This window comes from Simochromis diagramma, unplaced genomic scaffold (assembly GCF_900408965.1).
Source record: "Simochromis diagramma unplaced genomic scaffold, fSimDia1.1 OVJJ01000606.1, whole genome shotgun sequence".
In the NCBI taxonomy this organism is placed as follows: domain Eukaryota; kingdom Metazoa; phylum Chordata; class Actinopteri; order Cichliformes; family Cichlidae; genus Simochromis; species Simochromis diagramma.
In genome coordinates, this window is record NW_024387233.1 from 23,961 (window position 1) to 47,187 (window position 23,227).

The following is a 23,227-nucleotide window of genomic DNA, read 5'->3' on the forward strand; positions in this document are numbered from 1 at the left end:
CCTGCGTTATGTGCTGGATTGTCTCTGGGGCATCTTTACACAGCCTGCACCTGGGGTCTTGCCTGGTGTGATAGACCCCAGCCTCTATGGATCTTGTACTCAGAGCTTGTTCTTGTGCTGCCATGATTAGTGCCTCTGTGCTGTCTTTCAGTCCAGCTTTGTCCAGCCACTGGTAGGATTTCTGGATATCAGCCACCTCCTCTATCTGCCGGTGGTACATACCGTGCAGGGGCCTGTCCTTCCATGATGGTTCCTCGTCTCCCTCCTCTTTCTTGGGTTTCTGCTGCCTGAGGTATTCACTGAGCACTCGGTCAGTTGGGGCCATCTTCCCAATGTATTCTTGGATGTTCGTTGTCTCATCCTGGACTGTGGTGCTGACACTCACCAGTCCCCGGCCCCCTTCCTTCCGCTTAGCGTACAGCCTCAGGGTGCTGGACTTGGGGTGAAACCCTCCATGCATGGTAAGGAGCTTTCTTGTCTTTATGTCAGTGGCTTCTATCTCCTCCTTTGGCCAGCCTATTACCCCAGCAGGGTACCTGATCACGGGCAGGGCGTACGTGTTGATGGCCCGGATCTTGTTCTTACCATTCAGCTGACTCCTCAGGACTTGCCTGACCCTCTGCAGGTACTTGGTGGTTGCAGCCTTTCTAGCGGCCTCTTCATGGTTCCCATTTGCCTGCGGGATCCCCAGGTACTTGTAACTGTCCTCTATGTCTGCAATGTTGCCTTCTGGTAGTTCAATCCCCTCAGTTCTGACTACCTTCCCTCTCTTTGTTACCATCCGACTACACTTCTCCAGTCCGAACGACATTCCAATGTCATTGCTGTATAGCCTGGTAGTGTGGATCAGTGAATTGATGTCTCGTTCACTCTTGGCATACAGCTTGATGTCATCCATGTACAGGAGGTGGCTGACAACTGCTCCGTTCCGTAGTCGGTATCCGTAGCCAGTCTTGTTAATGATCTCACTGAGGGGGTTCAGGCCTATGCAGAACAGCAGTGGGGACAGAGCATCTCCTTGGTAGATCCCGCACTTGATGGTGACTTGTGCTATGGGCTTGGAGTTGGCCTCTAGTGTTGTACGCCACATCCCCATTGAGTTCCTGATGAAGGCTCTTAGGGTCCCATTGATCTTGTACAATTCTAGGCATTCCAGTATCCAGCTGTGGGGCATTGAGTCATAGGCCTTCTTGTAATCAATCCAGGCAGTGCACAGGTTGGTCAGTCTGGTCTTGCAGTCTCGGCTGACTGTTCTGTCTACCAGTAGCTGGTTGTTGCGCCTCGGTATTCTTGCCAATTCCCTTCTGTGTCCCACTCATTATGACCAGTGTGCCTGTCATCTAGCCGAGTAGGTAGTATAATATAGATATATAGTAGTATAAGTATCGATAGATATATATATTCTATACGATAAGTATATAGATATATCATATAGTATAGAGATATAGAGTATAGAGTAACAACTAAACACAACATATACCACCACACAGATATATCATATACGATAGTAGAAGTATATATAGGATCATATGTATATCATAGATATAAATATCAATATAGATATATGCCACAACACACACACACACACACACACACACACACACAAAAGTAAACCTTAAGTAAGCTTGTTTTAAACCCCCCCCCCCCCCCCCCCAAAAAAAAAAAAAAAAAAACCCCCCCCACTCATTTACCTTTTTTAAAAACATTATTATATACACACATACATACATATACACACATACATACATACATACATATATACAAAAATTATATATATATATATATATATATATATATATATATATAAATAAAAAGTAAACGCCTAGTTTGAGAAAAAGTTAAAATTAACCTGCCTGCCTACAAATGCACACACACGCAATGAAGAAACAGCTTACATTCATGAACACGTGAAGATTTTCCAGCAAGGCTAGAGCAGCGAAACTTAACATACACCTGTTGTTAAAGGATAAATACATTACCGACAAATAAACTCTCTGGGTTGCAGGACAACAACTTAACTTCAAAGAAAAAAAAGACACTGGTCTGACCAACCAGTGAAGACACGACAAATTTAGTGGTAAAGGATTCAAATTGTGACACGTTTTCTGTTGATTGATTAATACAAGTGATTACTGAATGAAAGAAAATTCTCTTTTGTGAGTTTAAACAGGATCTTAAGAATTTGAACAGGTGCATGTTGTCCTGTCAACTTGGTGGGTTATGAGTTGATTATATCGGGAGAGAAAAAACAAAAAACAGGGGAGAGAAGGCTGACACAAGGCCTGGTCCCGGTGTTTCTCCCCTCTCGTTGTAATACAGCCAACACAACATCATTTTCCTGTTCGTTTGCTTTTGTTTTTTGTTTTTTGTTTGCTTTTTCTCTGTATGTTTAATTACAGGCTGCTTTGCCGGCCCGGAAAGCTGAGGCTGACTGGACTCCTGCTCTCCCCTCTACGTGACACTGACCAAATGCTGTAACAGCTGGACCCACAACAACAACCTGAAAAAGTCAACAGTGCTGCAGGAATGCGATCTCATGCAGCAGAGACGGAGAGCACTAAACCTAAGGCCCGTTTCACTACACGGGGGAAAATTCCCAGACTGCGTCAGCTGACAGAGCTGTGACGAGACGCCCGCCAAGCCCGAAGGAAAAGTAAGGCCGAGCAAAAGAATGCTGACTGTGATAACTCTGCATTTACACTGTGGAGGATAGTGATGGACCAATACGGAGGATCGGGCAGCAAAAAGGGCGTGACCGGGACAGGAGGAGTAACTGAGGACAGAAGGCACCTCAGAATGGACAAAAAACACAGGAGAAGATGCAGGTTTCACCTGCGGTGATCATGGACACTGGAGAAAGGACTGCCCCAATTGGGGTCAGAACCAGGACGGACTGAACTTTGAGCAGCAGCAGCAGCAGCAATGATCGCAAACAAACTGAAAAGGAGGAGGGCAGGACCCCAGGGCATGCTTCAGGCCATGGTTTACCCAGAACACCAGAACAGGAAAGTGATGAACATAAACACACACACACAAACACACACGTCTACACACACACAGATTCAGAATGAAGTGAAATACACACATGAACACGTGCACTCGTTGAGTGAGTGAGAAATGACACACACACACACACACACACACACACACACACACACACACACACACACACACACACACACACACACACACACACTGGAATGCTGATTCACTGAGAAGTGATCCACACACACACACACACACACACACACGCTGATGCAATGAAGAATGCTTTGCTAACAAATGCTTATGCTGATATGCAAAATGCTGCACACAAACATCCCAATGCATAATTTTTATGAGGAGCCATTGATTACCATTGATTACGTAGAATGTGTTATATGTCACCCAGAGAGCATTTATGTAGATTTTAGGAATAAGGTCTAAAACGGTTTGGTTATGAAAACAATGTCTGTGCGTGATGTCTGTTTATGGCTCAAGGCCTTGACTGAATTCTTTGCGGTGCTTCACACAGCCCTGATGAGGAACAGTGGCACAGAGTGAAAATGATGAATTAATAGTGTAAGTTTAGGTTGGAGTATGGGATTTTCTGTGATTGAGATTTAATTCAAGGAGGAACAAAAGGTGTTACGGCACCTGAGCTTCTCATTCCCACACAATATTGTCCCGGCAGGAAGCAAAACGTTCCTGTGAATTTCTGGTTGATTTTTTGGTTTTGCTTAGCGCTAGCTTGATGTTATCAGTGAGCTTTGGCTTGTGTTCTTTCTCGTAAGCGAGAGAAGGATAGTTTTATGCTTGGACATGTCTGCAACGGGCTCTAGTTTGTGTTATTTTAGTAGTATTTTGTTGGTTATGTCTGTTTTCGTTTTTGTTACAGTGCACTGAGATAAAAACATCTTAGTGGTGTGATCCACCGGTGGTGATATGTTGATATTTTGTGAGTCCATGATTTAACAATCAGCTCTTTAAACCAGGCCTGAAAGATTGAAATTTAAAGCGCTATGAAATATTCTTACAAAAACAGTTGCAAAGTGTGCTTCTCCATGATTGTAATTGGCTTGAGAGAAATTCACTTATATGGGACACTGATCACATGAGAAGTCCTGAGTTTAAAAGGATTGCAGCGGGTCAATCCAGAACAAAAGAACAGAGAATTGTTTCCTTTTAAAATGATGACGTCATCTTGCTGGTGATGGATGCTCGAATAGGTCGCGCGTGAGACTCCATTATCAGCAAAATCTGGTATGAATGTGTGTGGATGAATGCATGTGAATGGATTGTGATGGACTGACGACTAAAACTAACTGACTTGAGACTGAGACAAAGACTGCACCAACTTTAGGATTAGTAAATGCCGACAAACACTTCACCCAGCCGGCAAGAGAAGGGTGGATGCTTCGCTTTGTTTTGTTTTTTCAGGAGCAGGAGGATAAGAGAGACTGGAGGAGGAGACTGTAGCTTCACATAAGTATGAACTGCAGACTTAACACTTTGGTTGCTAATTCTGAGTTACTGATGTTTGCATTAAGAAAACTGTGCTATATTAGCTGTGTTTTGATTAAGGTATCATGTTATATTATTGGGAATGCCAAATGCTACAGTGGAGAAAACTTTTGATATCACTCATGACGGGAATATGTTACTATTAACCATAGCAGGCCACTGTAAAAAAGTTAATTAAATTTTATAGAGGAAAATCGCCAAAACTTTAACAATACCTATGAATGACTTGCCACATTCAAAATAGAGATATGCAATAACAAACATTGGTCCACGGGATTTAGGTTCTCGCTTGAAATAGTAAGTTATTAAAAGTAGAATATAATCGACAGGGACATGTGATAGGATGTGGTACTGCAAAAGAACAAGAGCAAAGTAAAGAAAGAAAAGCCTATTGTGTTTAGTTTGGATAAATTCAAATTAAAATGTACCATTACACTCAGAGGATCAATATGAAATAAAACATATGCAAAATTTGTATGAAGTACATGACTGATAACTGTTCTGTCCTGAGCTGTTGTTTCTATAGCACCCACTTGACCACACCAACAGTTTTCACACCAAAGCAGGGTAAGTGCGAATATTTGTGGGAGGAATATTACTAAAAGTGGGAAAGCTAAGCCCTGAGGGGGATGATAACGCCATAACTTTTACTTATGATTAAAATTCTTCAAATTTTGACAACAAGCATAAAATTTTCCAAAACTTAGAGACAGAACAGAGTTCTTAATTGTCTAGCTCCAATGAATTGACACAGGGGAGTGTGTCAAAAAGGGGAAAGTGGGAGTTGAGTCCGAACATCAAACAATGGTTTTATGAACATCTTATGACGTTATTTGTGTGTTTAATAATTTAGCTATGGTAAAACTTAAGCATATAATGTGTTAGACTTAGAAAGGGTTCATTAATTTTTGATTTCTTTTACACACACATAGATTATGAGTAGAGTAAGTCCCTGGGTCAGAGAGTCCTGAACATAATATTTTAAACCAAATTTGAATCATTAGAACAACAATGGATAACAATATTAGATTATCAAGGCTAGGGAGAGAGGTGTTTTGGTTTTCTGTCTCTTGCAGAGAAAGGAACAGACACCAGACGGGGACACAGAGATGTGAGGACCCTTCACAGCAGAGGCAGATGTAGGGACTGCCGAGACAGCAACTGGGGTCAAGTGTCATGGCGTTTGGGCTCCTGGAGAAGATGGATCCCATAAACACAGCAATAACCATGAAGGGGTTGGCGAAAACCAGGAACACCAGACCAACGAGGTTCGAGAGACTCTTGGTAAAAAGGGGGACACGGCGGTGATCCCAAAACACACAGATCTTTGTTTGAAATCGGGGCAGAATAATCCCCAGAACTGTGCAATGACTAAAGGGTGGTCTAACCCCGGAGGTCGAAGAAAGAAGCTGAGAATCACCCAACTGGAAGATACTGGTAGCTGCAGCAATAAAAATAAAGGTTAAAAGCTCCTTAGACAGAGGTTCTAGTCTAAGTACATTTGAAAGGTATAAGGTGGCATTAAAATGGGAGTGGAAAACTGGAGCACCAAAATAAAGCTGTGGGAGAACTGGGGAGTGATGGGAGTGTCATCTGTAACTGCTGTTATAGTCTTCCCCTCACCCTAGATGGTTCACCCTAGATAACATGGTGAGGAAGTCCAGCAGTTCATCTAAACAAAAGGCACTTAGACTAAAACAGACATAGCTACGTTAAAACAATAAAACAAGGTACAAGTTCTTCTCGTGCTCCTAAGATGTGGGGGTGCATTCCTGGAGTGCACACCAAGCCTTTTGCGGCCTGCTAGAGATCACACATCCTGTCACTACACAATTGATTAGACGCCTCTAAGCATACATGGTTAAATATTTCCTAATACAAATAACTACATGCAGTATTCTATCATATGCGAACTTATATCACTAAAAGATTATACTAACTAATAAGTACAAGTTTCCATTGACACAGTCTAAATCCAAAACTATTCTACAATGCTTATTTATGTGCAGTAAAAAGGATAGCACATAAATGTGTGATACAAATTATGAGGTAATTGTGTAATATAAAATAATGGGGGGTATATGAGCCTTAAAGAAAAAATATAATTCTAACAGCATGTCAATAATGTTGTAAATCTAACTTTTCTTGCATCTGAACCACAAACAACAGAGGTCATCCCACATATGGTCCACCCGTTAAAGGGGGACAGAGGGCCTCAGGACCAAGGAGAACTGGACCTTTCGACCCTGGAGTGTGTGTTGTAAGTGATCTCTTTGGAAAAACAAGAGATCAAAGGGGGATTGTGAGATTATTCTGTTATTATATGTTATCTTATATATGTAGTTAAAGTAGTTGAATTATGTTAGCTGGTGTAGGTCATATATTATCCTTTAGTTTAGATGGTGTGCCGTGTATGTAGTTTAGTTCTCATTATACTTTTGAGTTAAAAGAACATATTCACTTATTAGTTTATTAGATAAGTGTGCATCACTCTGTATCCTTGATCTGCTGTGAATGTGTTGCACTGTTTTCTTGACATGCTTTACAGTTGAATCATAAAAAGAAAGATTGTTCAGGAGACTCTGCGTCTAGGGCAGAAGAGATAAACTACATTCCATACCTCCACCTTTGTAGGAAGACAGGGAGCCGAGGTCATAACTTAGGCACCGTAAGAGAGAAAGAATGTGAATGTTTGGGCTTTTACGACTAGGTGGGGGCCACTAGAGGGTATAAGAATAGAATAGAATAGAATAGAATTCAACTTTATTGTCATTGCACATGCACAGGTACAGGGCAACGAAATGCAGTTTGCATCCATCCAGAAGTGCTTTAGTGATATAGATATATTACAATATATATTAGCAATAATATAGATATGTGAGTATATTACAGAAATGGGTCTATTATGGTATGTTATAATGTACACGGTATGAAGTATGTTGTGAATATTCTATAACTATAAGTATGTACAGGCTGTAGTGAGTACAAGCTATGTACAGGATATGAACAGGATATAAATATGAAAAACTATACAGAATATGAAATAAATAACTTTATAGAATCTGAGATATACAGCTATACAGAAATGGGAACTATGCAAGTTGTAAACAGTTGTAGGATTAAAGATTATCGAATGTACAGAATGATTATTTACACAGAGCTATACAATAGTGCAGTTAAGATAAGTGAGGGTGTAGATAGTTTCTACAGAGGTGCTAGTGCTAGTGGTTGTGAGTGGTGGTTCAGTCCATGTTATTATTGTGTGTTTGAGGGTACAGTTGTCCATTGTGTGTGTGTGTAGGTGGTTGTGGGTGTGTGTATGTTCAGTCCATGAGTTTAACGTGGGTCAGATGTCAGGAGGCAGAGTTCAGGAGTCTGACAGCTGTGGGGAAGAAGCTGTTCCGGTACCTGGTGGTCTTAGTCCGGAGGCTCCTGTGGCGCCTCCCAGAGGGCAGGAGGGTGAAGAGTCCATGCGATGGGTGACTGGGGTCTTTGATGATTTTCCCAGCCCTTTTCAGACATCGCTTCCTGTAGATGTCTTTTATGGCAGGAAGTGGTGCTCCGGCGATGCGCTGGGCAGTTTTCACGACCCTCTGCAACGCCTTCCGGTCCGAGGCAGAGCAGTTCCCGTACCAGACTGTTATACAGTTGGTCAGGATGCTCTCGATGGTGCAGCGATAGAAGTTCACCAGGATGTCTGAGGACAGGTGGTTCTTCCTCAGAGTCCTCAAGAAGAAGAGGCGCTGGTGAGCCTTCTTGACCAGCTTGGAGCAGTTGGTCGTCCAGGTGAGATCCTCGGAGATGTGGACTCCCAGGAACTTGAAGCTGCTCACACGCTCCACAGCCGTCCCCTTAATGTGGATGGGTGGATGTGGGTCAGCATTCCTCCTGTAGTCCACGATGAGCTCCTTGGTCTTCTCGGTGTTAAGCAGCAGGTTGTTTGTGTCGCACCACTCAGCCAGACGATCCACCTCTTCCCTGTAGGCGGCCTCATCGTTGTCACTGATGAGGCCAATCACCGTGGTGTCATCTGCAAACTTAATGATGGTGTTGGAACCATCAGCAGGTCTGCAGTCGTGGGTGAAGAGGGAGTAGAGGAAAGGGCTCATCACACAGCCTTGTGGTACACCGGTGTTCATTGTGATGGTAGATGAGCAGTGGTTATCCAGCCGGACATGTTGGGGGCAGTTGGTCAGGAAGTCCAGTAACCATTTGCAGATGAGGGAACTGATGCCCAGGTCTGTCAGTTTCCTGATGAGTTGTGAGGGGTGGATTGTATTGAATGCTGAACTGAAGTCTATAAACAGCATTCTGGCGTAGGTGTTGTTGTTGTCCAGGTGTGAGAGGACAGAGTGCATTGCGATGGAGACTGCATCCTCTGTGCTCCTGTTCTGGCGGTATGCGAATTGGTGGGGGTCCAGGGTGGGGGGGAGACAGGATTTGAAGTGTGATAGGACCAGTCGCTCTAAGCACTTAGTGATGATGGGGGTGAGTGCTACTGGGCGGTAATCATTGAGGCAAGATGGGTTGGAGTTTTTGGGTATCGGGACGATGGAGGTGGATTTGAAGCAGGCCGGTACCACAGCGTGGGCCAAGGACAGATTGAATATGTCTGTGAGCACTCCTGCAAGCTCCCCAGAACACGCTCTGAGAACACGCCCGGGGATGCCATCAGGGCCTGCAGCCTTGTGGACATTGATCCTGCTCAGCACCGCTCCTACATCGGTGGGGGAGAGAGTCAGAGGTTGGTGGTCTGGCGTCATGTCTGCTTTGGTTGTGGTTGTGGGGTTCCCTCGCTCAAAACGAGCATAAAAGTTGTTGAGCTCGTTGAGGAAGGAGACATCAGAGGATGCGGGGGAGGGTTTGGTGGTCCTGTAGTCTGTGATGGTCTGGAGTCCTTGCCACATGCGTCGGGGGTTGGAGTTGGAGAAGTGTTCTTCTACCTTCTTTTTGTAATGGTGTTTGGCTTTTTGATGCCCTTCTTTAGATTAGCCCTGGCTGTACTGTAGGCGTGTGCATCTCCTGACCTAAAGGCAGTGTTGCGGGCCTTCAGGAGGAGACGAACATCCCGGTTCATCCAAGGCTTCTGGTTGGGGTACATGGTGATCCGTTTCTGGGTGGTGACACTGTCTGTGGTTTTGGAGATGTAATCCAGTACAGATGAGGCGTACTGGTCCAGGTCTGTGTGGGTGAACATATTCCAGTCTGTGTTTTTAAATCTGTCCTGGAGCACTGCGTCTGTCCCCTCTGGCCACACTTTAATTGTCCTCACAGCAGGTTTCACACGTTGGATGAGTGGTGAATACCGAGGTGTGAGGAACAGGGAGAGATGGTCCGATTGTCCAATGTGGGGGAGGGGTGTGGCTTTGTAGGCTCCAGCCAGGTTGGAATACACATGGTCTAAAGTCTTGTCTCCTCTGGTGTGGCAGGAGACATGTTGGTGGAATCTGGGGAGGACTGTCTTTAAGTTGGTGTGGTTGAAGTCGCCAGCAACAATAAAAGCAGCCTCGGGGTGTTTATTCTGGTGTTTGTTAATGGCTGCAGAAAGTTCTTTCATGGCCAACCTAGCATTAGCGTCGGGGGGTATATACACGGCAGTGAGTATGATAGAAGTGAGTTCTCTGGGGAGATAATAAGGTCTGCATTTGACCATTAAAAACTCCGCATTAGGTGAGCAGTGACTCTCAGTAGTAGTGGAGTTCATGCACCAAGCATTGTTAATATAAATGCACAAACCTCCACCTCTGGTCTTGCCGGAGTCATCTGCTAGCCTGTCGGCTCGGTGTGTGTGGCGTCCTGCTAACTCGATAGCATTGTCCGGGCAGCTGTTGTTCAGCCATGTTTCGGTGAAAAACATGACATTTGAGTCCATAATCCGTCTGTTGTTAGTGATGGAGAGCCGTATCTCATCCATTTTGTTTGCCAGAGAACGGACATTGGCGAGAAAAATACTGGGTAAAGGCAGCCGGTGTGGTGTTAGCTTTAGCTTAGCCCGTAGCCCTCCGCGCCTACCTCGCCTTTGTTTACGATCTCGGCGCCGTCTGCGTGCACTTCCGCCCGGCCGGGGAGAGTGGGCAGCCTCCGGTGTTCTGGAGATCTCTGGGATGAGTCGGAGATCGGCGATAAAACTGTTGGAGTTGTGAGTCCAGATGTCCAGAAGCTCTTGTCTGCTGTAGGTCAGCAACGCACAGCAATTCTGGACGAATAATCCGGTTAAAAGTAGATAAAAAACCGCTAAATAGCAGATTCTGGAGAGACACTGAGCCTCGCGTTGTTCACGCGCCGCCATCTTGGATCTTGACGTCACCATTTCGAGACTCGCTGTGACCCTCTTCATGCATGTCTCCCCATCATGATGGTTCTAAATGCTCTTTGTGTTGAATTGTATGGAAATAAATGATTGTTGATTGAGCATTTATACACCGAGTATTGTCCTTCCTTCAGCCCAAAGATTCAAAGAATTGGGAGATTTCAACACTGATTATTTGGTGAAACTGTGATATTTTCCTCACCTTCTGTGTTGAGCTCATTGTTTCCTCTGTAGTGACTCAGCTGAGTCCAGATGGCTGAAAATGTTCCTCTGCTGCTCCGTCAGACTCTTCTCCTCCTGCTGATCAGCTGGGACACAAAACAGATCTTTGTTAGGCTCCACACTGCACTGAAGAGTCAAAGTGTCTCATATGTTCATCTGACAACACAAAGTACAAATTTCACTCTGATTGCTTGTAGAAATCTTGTGAGACGTGTTGTGCTGCAAAGTGAGGAAACTCTCTCACTCACTTATACTTCAGGAGGAACTTTGTGACATTGGCTCTAATATTCTAAGCAGCCCTTTACTATGACAGGGCCAGAAAGTCCTATTTGAAGGTTTGGGAGAAGGACCATGTTAAAGGTGGATTGGGGTTTATACACTTTGTTATGATACAGGTAAGGCTGTAAGAGCCTGAGAAGGTGTCCTGAATGAACCTCTAAAACCAGTTTTCAGCTAACGACTCTGCTTCAGTCTGGAAAACAGCAACTACAAGTTTAAAGACTCCATCAACAATTCACACCCAGCAACAGCCTGAACAGCTCCTCCTGTGGTTTCCACAAACAGGGACAGACCTGTTACTCCCCCACCCCACACTTTCAACTCCTTCAGCCCCCCAGTCCCACCCCCCACCCCCACCATTCATAATAACAGGGGCCCACACCTGATCACCACTTCACAAGTCTCTCCAGCCCCCATGGTGCCGCTCTCCAAACTCCACCATTCCCCAAACTTTGATTCTGTTCATCTGGACGTAGCTTTTTGTGGGAGAAACTTTCCGTCACTCATCCAAGTGACTTCTTCAGTCTCAGCTGACTGCAGGTTTCCCCAATCTTCAACAGTGCATTTGCATAATGACTGAAACTAGAACCACTGAAGGAACAATGGGCTGGGAGGTCAGTTATTGAGCATTAATATGCAAATTCTCATGATCATTGATCAACAACCACTGATCCCTTGCAGCGGGAATGGTACTCATTGCCATTGATCAGCAGTCTTTGATTAATGAGCTTTGATCAGTGGTTTCAGTGCTTTCCTTCCTGCTTTGACTGCAGCTGTGTTTGACACAGGAAGACATTTTTACATTCTTCACACTCTCCTGCACGTTAACCACCACAATATATTTTATTCTCTGTGCTTTCAAATATGAACACTGTTTACTTTCATCTCTGTTTCATTAGTTTTTGTTAACATCTTCCTGTGCATCACTTTACAGCAGCCACACTCATTAAAATGAGACTTTGTAGGAGTTCACTTCCTCTCATGTGTTCATCCACAGCAGCTGGACAATAAAGTTTATTGTGACCCTGATACTGCAGCAGATCGCTCTCATCCATTTCCTGTTATCACTTCAAATAGAAATGAGGCTGTAGAGGTTTGGTGCAGGCAGAAAAACAGCTGCAGGGACAATGAAAAGACTTTTCTGCTCCAACTTCTCCCAGCATGCTGAGCTAATGATTAGTTGGTGTTTTTCTCCAAACACTCTCTCACTCTTCTCTCAACGTGTTCACAATAAACTGTGAACAGACACCGAGGAGAGCAGCAGAAGACCTCATTCAGGAGCTAAACTCAACATGAACTGAACTCACAGTAAAGTTAGCTCGGTGCTTACCTTTAGATGAGCCCACAAACCGAGAGAAACTCCGCGATGAAGCTGCAACTCTTTCCAAACACAGGAAACAGATCAGGGAGCAGAGACCCACGTGGTTCACGCTGATCTCAGCTACGATCCAGGAGACAAGGGTGGGCAGATCGATGCAGATATCGATCCAAACGTTGGTACTACTTTATTCTCTTTGAATGAAAAAACAGCTCTCTGTGCAAACACCTCCTCTCGTGGAGCGTCCTCACTTTGCTCCGCCCCTTCTTCTTCTTCTTCCTAGAAATTGTATTTGCGGTTGTCAAACAACAAAATGGTGAATTACCGCCACCAACTGGTGTGGAGTGTGAACTGGAACGTCGACCAGCAACAATTTTCTCTCTTTAAAAAACTGGAATACGCTGTACTGTTGGCTGGGTTTTCCTCCATACAGTTTACAGCATAAACATTTTGCTATGACCCTTTGCACAGCTGAAACTCCATTTGTTATCCAAAATCTGGGAAACGTGCTCTTTGGCCAGTCCTCTTGAAGATCCTGTTTCATTTTTCTCTCAGTTTCAATGGAAACTTTTGAATCAGAATATTAATGTTAGCTGGCATGTTTAACTCCTCCAAACACTGCAGTTCCTTCGTAGCATTGCAACACTATGTATAGATGTAGACAATATAGATGTCCTTGTCATTGTTCTGGGTCATTTGACCCAGCGTTTTGAGTTTGTTGTGTATTTGGTGTCTATCATGTATTAAGCAAGCGGTCCTCACCCTTTATTGCACCACAGACCAGTTTAATGTCAAAACATATTTTCCCAGACCAGCATTTAAGGTGTTGCAGATAAATACAACAGAATAAAATGATATGACCAAGACAAAAACTGCGATATTTTGTAAATATAATAATAAACCTGAATTCACTATGTAATTGTGTAACTTTATTAGCAGCCTCCTCCTGAAATGCGCCAACAACACTGAGAGTAACATCCTCCTCTCTGCCCCTTAATGCTCTCTGGTCGCTATGGTAACATGTAAATATTTAAAATCTATTCATAACACACGGGAGAAGTCGCAGGGAAACCGAGTTAACGATAAAAACCCTGAAAACCATACATTTCATACTTGAGCCTCAACTCTCGCGACCTGGTACGAAACAAATGACGGACCGCTGGTCTAAGCTCACATCCATCATGGACAACACCTCCCACCTCTGCATGAGACGGTACAAGCACTGAGCAGCTCGTTCAGCAGTACTTTTACACCCACAGTGTAGGAAGGAGCGTTACTGCAGGTCATTCTTACCAGCAGCTGTCAGACTCTAACCAGGGGTGCACATAACTTTTTAGTGAGCTACTCAGGTGAGTCCCAGGACGGTTTTTAGTACGCATTGAAAACGCTCTATTGCAGATATGCTAGGAGCGACTTTAGAACGGGCTCATTGAAAGCAGCATGGTTAAGACCTTGGAGACGCTTACAGCTGCCGTGAAGACTCAGAATAACACCTCCGAGTGTATACTGGGTTACATCAAGGAGAGGCGTGCTCAAAATGACACCTTTGAGCAAAAGTTGGATCACATCGCAGAACAGCTCACTGCAGTTGTGAGTTCTCAGAATCGGCTATCTGAGCAAAAGAATGACAACACCACGGAACGGAAGTTTGATACCATCATGGGGAGGCTCTCCAACGGGAGATTGAGAGACCAGTGTCGGAGTGTTAAAGAACAGCTTTCAAATTCTCCTGAGCTTTTCGCATAAAAGAAAAATCAACATCATAATGCGGCTACCTCCTCGGCGCCAGCTGTGGGCTCAAGGCTGGAGCCGAACAAAAACACCCTGATAACGACTGTGTGTTGACTGTTCTTCCCACTCCATGCAAGGCCACCTGGGTTGGCTGGCAGACTGTTTACTTAGCCTGATAGGGCAGAGGACACTGTCTCAGCTGAACTCTGGACACACATACACTAACACTAATAAGCACTCACTCATTCCCTCTCCCTTTCCAAATGCCTTCGATGCTTGTCCTCTCCTGGAGAACACGGCGGGTCTGGGTCCACGCTGGAATAATAGCGCAGGGCAGGATGACTGCTGTGTTTCCTTCGGATTAGTCCTCACCCCCTACCCAACCCTGTGGCTTGTCATGTGTTCTATAATGTTGTACTGTGGACATTTATGTGCTCTCTGTGCAGAGGAGTTTTTTTGTTTCCTGTTCTCTATAGGAGCCCAGCACGAGTAGAGGTCTCTTTTTCCTCTTTCACTTTCCCATTGTCGTGTACTATTTCCGTGTTTTTCTGTAACGCTGCCGATCTCCGACCTGTATTCCCATGTGATGTCTATGTTGTGTGTGTAAGTTGGGGGGGGGGGTTCTATTCCACTGCGGGGCAACCTGCATGTTGCCAATAAAGCCTTGATTCATTCATTCATTCATCCCTCTGGGCTCCACGCAGCAATACTACACATGAGGGAGGTATGGGGTGGTTGATGCCCTCAGGTGTCGGTGCGTTGGTGGTTCTTCGTGTCCGGGGCTGGGCGCTCTGATATATACCAGATCACTCCCGGTGGCTGCTCAGCAGGGCCTGGGTCCGGGGCTTGGTCAGGCCTCTTCTGGGGAGTGCGGGGACCCTTAGGTTTACTCTGGCACAGCTGGATGCCGGCAGAGCTGGCGGGCACGCTACTGCAGCCCCTTCTGGCTTCTGTGGCCGCTGGGTGACCCCTCGTCTGGGAATCCTCAGCTCTTCCCAGAGGGTGGCACGGATGCCCCTCCAGTGGTCCTCCTTGGGCTCTCACACTCTGGGGCCTCTGGATGTCTGGGGCCTGGATCTTCTCCATGCCTGGAGAAACCTTTTGAAAACAAGCGCGTTGATCCACACAGGTGTTCACTGTTCATAGACAAACTAAATCTTTCTTGGCTGTTACATCAGGTTGACTGTCACTTCAGTCTTTACTCTGAAATACAGGAAGTGAAATCAAGGCTCAAACTGTTTCTTAATTTAACATTTTAAACTTTTATTTAATTGTTGCAGAATTTCACAACACCAACAACCTTAACAAGAAAACATCTGCAGAACACGTTTTTAAATACATTCAATAAAAACTTGATAACACGACAACAGATTTCTTCATTCAACTGCTAGAACAAAGCGAACCACTCGACATGAACACTGAAGCAGAACAGTTTAGAAAGCTTAAAATGTGACGAGCAGAACATTTTCATTCATAGCTGCCTCATCAGAACAATGTTTGTCACAGTTGGATATTCAACTGCAATTTGAAGAATTCTCTCCTTCAGGTTGTTGACCATATCCTTAGGAAAGCAGAGGACTTAAGAGTTCTTACTGCACATGCTTTGTACATCCTTTACGGCAGAGTCACCCACAATCAGAGTTTCAGGCCTAGCCTTTAGCTTTCCCCGTGGATTTTCAGGCCTTACTTCGCTGCTTTTAGATGGATGGTTGTCCGATATAGATCCAGGGTCCTTTGATAGTGGAGCAAATCTGTTCTGCAGTTTCACATTCAGTTGTTTTGGAGGTTTGTTGTTAACCTTCCTATTCACGGTTGTCCAGTCCTGTTTCCTGGGTAGAAGAGCTTCTCTGTCTCGTAGGAAGTGAAGGCCAGTCGGTTTCAGAGATTTCAGCTCACTGTGCCCTGCCTGTGATACGTCCTCCCCCTTTCTTGAGACATGATTTGTGTCTTGGTTTTAAGACGCGCATAAGGGGGGGGATTATCGCTTGAGGATTTATTATAATGCACAGAGTCTACTTTCTTGGTCATGTTATCTGTGCTCCTTAGCTGTGTACTAGCTTGCTCATCGCCATTGTTTTGAATCAAAGGCAAGGTTGTTTCATTTCCACACAGTCCATTTACCTCCATGTTTACCTCTAAGCGATGAATCTTCTGCAGGAGGCTGTGGTAGTCATCTGTGGACAGGGAAGGCATCTTGTTGCTAGTTAGCCTAGCGGTTAGCACCTTTCCAGGCTATTGAGGCTGTTCGGTGTCCAGACGCTGTAATCAGGCTTTAGCTGTGTCTAGGCCACAGACACACGGAGCGCTGAAGATACGGTAACTATAAAAATGTTGCTGTTTCTGTTAAGAACGCTTTAGTCCTAATGATCTATAAGTTTCCAGAAGCTATCGCAGGTAAGCTCATACGGAAAAAAGGGAAAAGTCAGCATAAAAATCAATAAAAGAAGAAAAGCATTTAAAGAGCAAAGACAGGAAGCGTCCACACTCACAAAAGGGGGAGGAGGAGATTCTATCTGAACTCTGTGGAGCCTGATCTCAAGGGTTTTCAGTCTCTGTTCTTTCTCTCTCTTTTGATTCACTGTGATCCAGTGATGGGAATGATTTCAGCCCTTCATGATCCTGCAGATGTTTGCAGAGAGCAGAATATGAAGTGAATGTTTTAGCACACTGGTAACAGTGAAACCGTTCATTTGCCACATGAGATTCCTGAAGCTCTTGTCACACTGGTCACAGCTATAGTTCTTTTTTTAATGTGTAGCTTCATGAAGGTTACGATTACCTGAATGTGAGAAGCTTTTGTCACAGTGTCTGCACTTGTATGGTTTCTCTCCTGTGTGGACTCGCTTGTGCCTTTTAAGCTGACTTGTACTGATGAACGATGACCCACACTGATCACAGAGGTGCTTTTTAACCCCACTGTGAATGAGTTCATGGCGTTTTAATGTACTTGGAGTGGGGAAGCCTTTCCCACATTTGTTGCAGTAGTTCAGTTTGTGTCTAGTGTGTCTTCGCTGGTGTGTTTTGAGGCTTGTTTGCTGACTGAACATTTTTCCACAAAAGTCACAAAAAAATTCTTTCCCGCCACCACAGCAACGACAGAGTTGAGAACTGCATCCATCTGTGTCGCTCTGCTTCTAAACAAAGACACAAACACAGTGTCAGTCAGTCACTTCAACATTTTTATCCTCAACGTTGCCTGAAATAAAGAGCATCTCTGCAGATGTCCAATTACATTTTACTGTTTAGAGCGCAGGTGTCGAACTCCAGGCCTTAGATGTGTCCTTGATCCAAATCAGGGGAGTTTGACACCCCTGATTTGGATCATAGCACTTACCTTACTGAACTACTATAACTAAAATTATACAAAAAAGTATAAGCACGTCATATTCAAGATGCACACGCGCTTAACTTAATGTTACCCCAAATTTGTATCCAGAACAGAATTTTGTTTGACTCACTAAATAAAGAATGAAGACTAATATAGTGCTGTAAAGCTGGCAGATGAACAGTGTTGGGCAAATTACTTTGAAAAAGTAATCAATTATAGTTACTAGTTACTTCTTCAAAAAAGTAACTGAGTTAGTAACTGAGTTACAATATTCTAAAAGTAATTAATTACTTGAAAAGTAACTATTGCGTTACTTAAACAAACAAAAAAACGTTTAACCCTCTGGGGTCCAGGGTATAATTGGCCATTTTTTCTAACTTTTCTAACAATCAGGTGTTCTGCATTCAATAAGATGCCACACAAAATATTTGTGCCACTCCAAAAATTTCTGTCCACTATAAAGGAAACATCACAGCCTGATACCTGCAGGTCTGACAGCAGGTGTATCACTCCTGTTTCTACCTGGAGACAGCAGTCGCCTCATTGTTCTGACACACAACACAAAACTATCCACAACACTACACACTAACTACACAAGGCAACACATTAACTACACACTCCAAACACGCTAAACATCACAAATCTCTCACGACTCAAAACTCACTCTCTCTTTTTCTGCTTGTAACGCCGTTATTCCCATCACTGCAGATGACACATTGGAAACTAAAGCAAAAGCTTCTTACTATTTTGTGTCACCTTGACCTTTGACCTAGGACCTTGATGCATTACATACTAAAATTGTGTATTTTATTATCTTTACCATATAATTGGAGAAGTATTGGCTCAAGACTTTTGCCAAGCTGTAAAAACTTCCAGTCTCCCAATAGGATGAGTCCACAGGGGGAGCACCCTCAAGCACCCCAACCACGGACTCCAAGAAGGCCGAACACTTTAAACCACAGGTGTCGAAATCCAGGGCTCGATGGGTGGTGTCCTGCAGGTTTTAGATGTGTTCTTGATACAACACAGCTGATTTAAATGGCTAAATTACTTCAACATGTCTTGAAGTGTTTACCGTAACAGTAAACACAGCCAGAATTCATACATAAAGTACACCGGATTATAAAACGCACCGGCGATTTTTGAGAAAATTAAAAGGATTTTAAGTCTGACTTATAGTGCGGAAAATACGGTAATCACATAATTCATGTTATGGAAAACCTGCAGGGCACCAGCCCTCAAAGCCTGGAGTTCGACACCCATGCTTGAAGCTGTCAATCGGCCCATAAGCACAGACGACTGTCGGGACCTATTCAGTGACAAAGGAATAGGGAACAAACCCTCTCATTCTGGAGAAACTCCACCATACCGGCAGCAACCCGAAGGGATACTAAGGTACCCAGCCAAGGCCGACACCTCACACAAAGGGCAAATCCAGACTGGTTCCAAGCCCAAGCCTCACGTTCAGATGAGCCTGACTGTATGTAGCTGGTACCTCTGAACCAAATGCAATAACTAAGGCTCCTTTCTAACCAGAGAGGTGTTGTTCAATGTCCCAATCACTAGCCTGGGTAGCCGGGGATCAGTCCACGAGAGTGCACTAAACCCAAATGCAGTGTGGTGCCTCCTGCAGGTGGTGGGCCGTTCTTTGAGCTGTGCCCAGCTGGGTCCCAGTAACTAAGGCAGGGGTGGCCAACTCAAGGCCTCGAGAGCCGGTGTCCTGCAGGTTTTAGATGTGTCCTTGATCCATCACAGCTGATTTAAATGGCTAAATTACCTCCTCAACATTTCTTGAAGTTCTCCAGAGGCCTGGTAATGAACTAATCATTTGATTTAGGTGTGTTGACCCAGGGTGTTATCTAAAACCTGCAGGACACCAGCTCTCAAGACCTGGAGTTGGCCAACCCTGAACTAAGGCTTGGACACCAGGTGCTAACCCTCAGGTACCCTCCCCAGGCCTCGGCCAGGGTGATGCCCGGGTAACCCTATCCCAGGGCAAGGTGAACTGTTCCCTAGATTTTTCTTTCACACAGGTTTTTTGAATCACTCTTTGCCTGTCCCTCAGTCAAGGACCAATTTGCCATGGGAGACTCTACCAACATAGCACCTGGGATCTCCAGGACACACAAAACCCTTCACCATGATAAGGTAGCAAATCATAGCGGAGGGTTTTCATATAAAAAAAAAAAAAAAGAAAGTGTGATGTACAGCTCTCTCCATGCCCTAGCATGTGATATAATACTCAATATGGTTTCTTGAAACTTTAACCCTGGGCACAAAGAATGAAGGTCAAGTTCAAATGCTTAGCCAACCTAGATGCTCATGTCCTCCAAGGCCTAGTATTGTGGATAATACAAATTGTGCACAATTTAAAGTTTTCACTGGTTTTCATGTTCGTTGTGACCATGACCCAATTTTTACAAAACTAAAACTTTTCAAGCAGTTATCAGTGTCTACCATCACACAAACTTTGAAAACGCCATCATGAAAACTGTGGATGATACATTGGTGACAAACAGACAAACAAATAACCTGAATTGATTAGATACTCTGTCGCATCGAAAGGAGAGGAGGAGAGGAGAATACAAATACATACCTCACAGTAACTGCACTTGAAGAGTCTCTTTCTGGTGTGGATCTGTTGGTGTGCTTTCAGGGAATATGGAGCGTTAAAAGCTTTATCACACAGGTCACACTTATAGGGTCTCTCATCAGTGTGAGTAAATTTGTGGATTTGTAAATGTTTGTATGCTACAAATCGTTTGCCACACTGATCACAGCAGTACACATCCTGCCCAGTGTGAATCCGCTGGTGTTTGTTTCGATTCTCTATATGGCTGAAGGTTCTCCCACAGATGTCACAGCTGTATGCTTTAATTCCTGAGTGGGAAACTTGATGAATCCTTAAGTGGCTACCTTGAGTAAAACTTCTATCACACTGATCACAAGTGTATGCTTTAACTCCACTGTGGATGAGCTTATGCCTTTCTAAGCCTTGTTTCCATGTGAAACTTTTCCCACACTGATCACAGGTGTGTGCTTTAATTCCACTGTGGAGGCTTTGATGAGTTTTTAGGGCACTCTTTTGAGTAAAAGACTTTCCACACAAGTCACAATTGAATGCTTTAACACCACTGTGGATGAGTTGGTGTGTTTTTAAGTTTCCAGGCCGAGTAAAAGCCTTCCCACACTCGTCACAGGTGTATTTTTTCTCTCCCTTTCTTCTTTGAGGCTTGTCGGCCTCCTGAGTGCTCGGACCTCCTGCTCCATGTTGGTCCTGCAATGACAAAGATACAAACAGAGGCAATGAGTGAAATGCAGTCGTGGAACAAAATGAACCGTAAATTAATACTAGTTTAAAATCCGAGGATGAAACAGCACGAAGGCTTGATAAAAAGAAATTATATTGAAATATATTGACTTTTATGTAGTATTTTTTTCTCTCTCTTATTTTCTTTACTAAATGTACCTATATATTGTTTACATGTTTGAAATATAGTAACAACAACAACAACAATATGCAGTCATGTTAGCAACAAGGCTGCTTAATAGAAAAGAGAATTTCAAGCAGATCAATTTTTAGTTCCATTTATTTCAATTTTATTTACACAGCGCCAAATCACAACAACAGCCACCTCAAGGTGCTTTATATTGTAAGGTAGACCCTGCAGTAATACAACCCCCCCCGAAAACCTAACAATCATATGACTCCCTATGGGCAAGCACGTTGGTGACAGGTGAAGGAAAAACTGTCTTTAAACAGGAAGAAACCTCCAGGAGAACCACCTACTCCCAGGTGGAGTGAGAGACAGGACAAAATGCATGCTGTGAAAGAGAGACAGAGATTAATAATAATTTATTTATTTATTGGAATATGACTCAGTGCAGAGAGGTCTATTAACACATAGTGAATGAAAAAGGTGACTGAAGAAGAAAAACTTGATGCATCATGGGAATCCCCAGCAGCCTACGTCTATTGCAGCATAACTAGGAAAGTTTTAAGCCTAATATTAAAAGTAGAGATAGTGTCTGTCTCCTGAATCCAAACTGGAAGCTGGTTCCACAGAAGAGGGGCCTGAAAACTGAAGGCTCTGCCTCCCATTCTACTTTTAAATACTCTAGGAACAACAAGTAGGCCTGCAGAGCGAGAGCGAAGTGCTCTAATAGGGTGATATGGTACTACAAGGTCATTAAGATAAGATGGGGCCTGATTATTTAAGACCTTGTATGTGAGGAGCAGGATTTTGAATTCAATTCTGGATTTAACAGGAAGCCAATGAAGGGAAGCCAAAACAGGAGAAATCTGCTCTCTCTTTCTAGTCCCTGTCAGCACTCTTGCTGCAGCATTTTGGATTAACTGAAGGCTTTTCAGCGAGTTTTTAGGACATCCTGATAATAATGAATTACAAAAGTGCAACAAAGAAGTAATAAATGCATGAACTAGTTTTTCAGTCTCACTGAGAGACAACATATTTCTAATTTTAGGAATATTGTACAAGTGTAAGAAGGCAGTCCTAGATATTTGTTTAATATGTAGAAATGTTTAGTATGTGGTAGTAGCACATGAACTCCCACCAAGTGCGAGTGCAAACCAAGACAAAACTTAATGGGCTGAAAACTGAAGCTGGCACAGAAGTGCCAAATCCAGCAGTTCTTCTAGAGGCCACTCGAAGGGTCTTAGACAATTATCTTAACATGACTGAATATAAAAAGGGCATCTTAGATAGGCAGAGTTTCTCAGAAGTAAAGCAAGCAGATGTTCTTCAAAATATCTGCATATACAAATTCTGAACATGACATCATCAAATATTTCAGTAATTATGACAAATATGCTCAGTGTAAACATCCCATTTCCTTACTTGGAGATAATTGTGGCTGATGCTTCAAAATGTGGAGGTCAAATTCAAAGGGTCGCATCACAATGGATTAGTCTATCTTTTATATTGCTCAAAAAATTGAAAATATATATCTTAGATCAAAAATAGCCAATAAGCCATTTGATTTTTTAAAAGTAACTCAATGAGTCCTTATACACAAATGTTAATATTAACTCAGAATGGCACTAAATATGTAGCAGGTCTATACTTTTAAGAGATAAGATAAGATAAGACTTTATTGATCCCACAACGGGGAAATTTTTGCGTCACCTCTGCTCAGGTACAGATATCAGAAGGAAATACAAAAATACAATTAAGTACAATCAATGAAAAAAAGTAATACAATGGTAGCATACACAGTATGTGATTATGGATATAGTTGGAAATATGGAAGACAAACTATATAGCTTGGAAGGTCATGGAAGGTCCATTATGCATGAAGTGGTGACCGTGGATGTTCACAGTGTCCACTGACTTATGACAGCGTGATTGAGGAGTTATAGAGTCTAACTGCTGTTGGGATGAATGATCTGCGAAAGCGCTCCTTCCTGCAGCGAGGGTGTTTCAGTCTCTGACTAAAGGAGCTGCTCAGCCCACTCACATACTCATGCAGTGGGTGATGTGGGTTGTTCATGATGGATGTCAGCTTTACTAACATC

General features: G+C 43.7%; 1 long non-coding RNA gene across 1 annotated transcript; it reads right to left on the minus strand.

Annotated features, from left to right (window-relative positions):
* Positions 1–16,172: 16,172 nt before the first annotated feature.
* LOC120746908 lies at positions 16,173–20,879 on the minus strand. The gene is made up of 2 exons (XR_005698971.1): positions 20,288–20,879; positions 16,173–17,497 (listed from the first exon to the last, which is right to left on the minus strand). It is a non-coding gene; the product is annotated as an uncharacterized LOC120746908 (long non-coding RNA).
* Between the last annotated feature and the right edge of the window lie 2,348 nt (positions 20,880–23,227).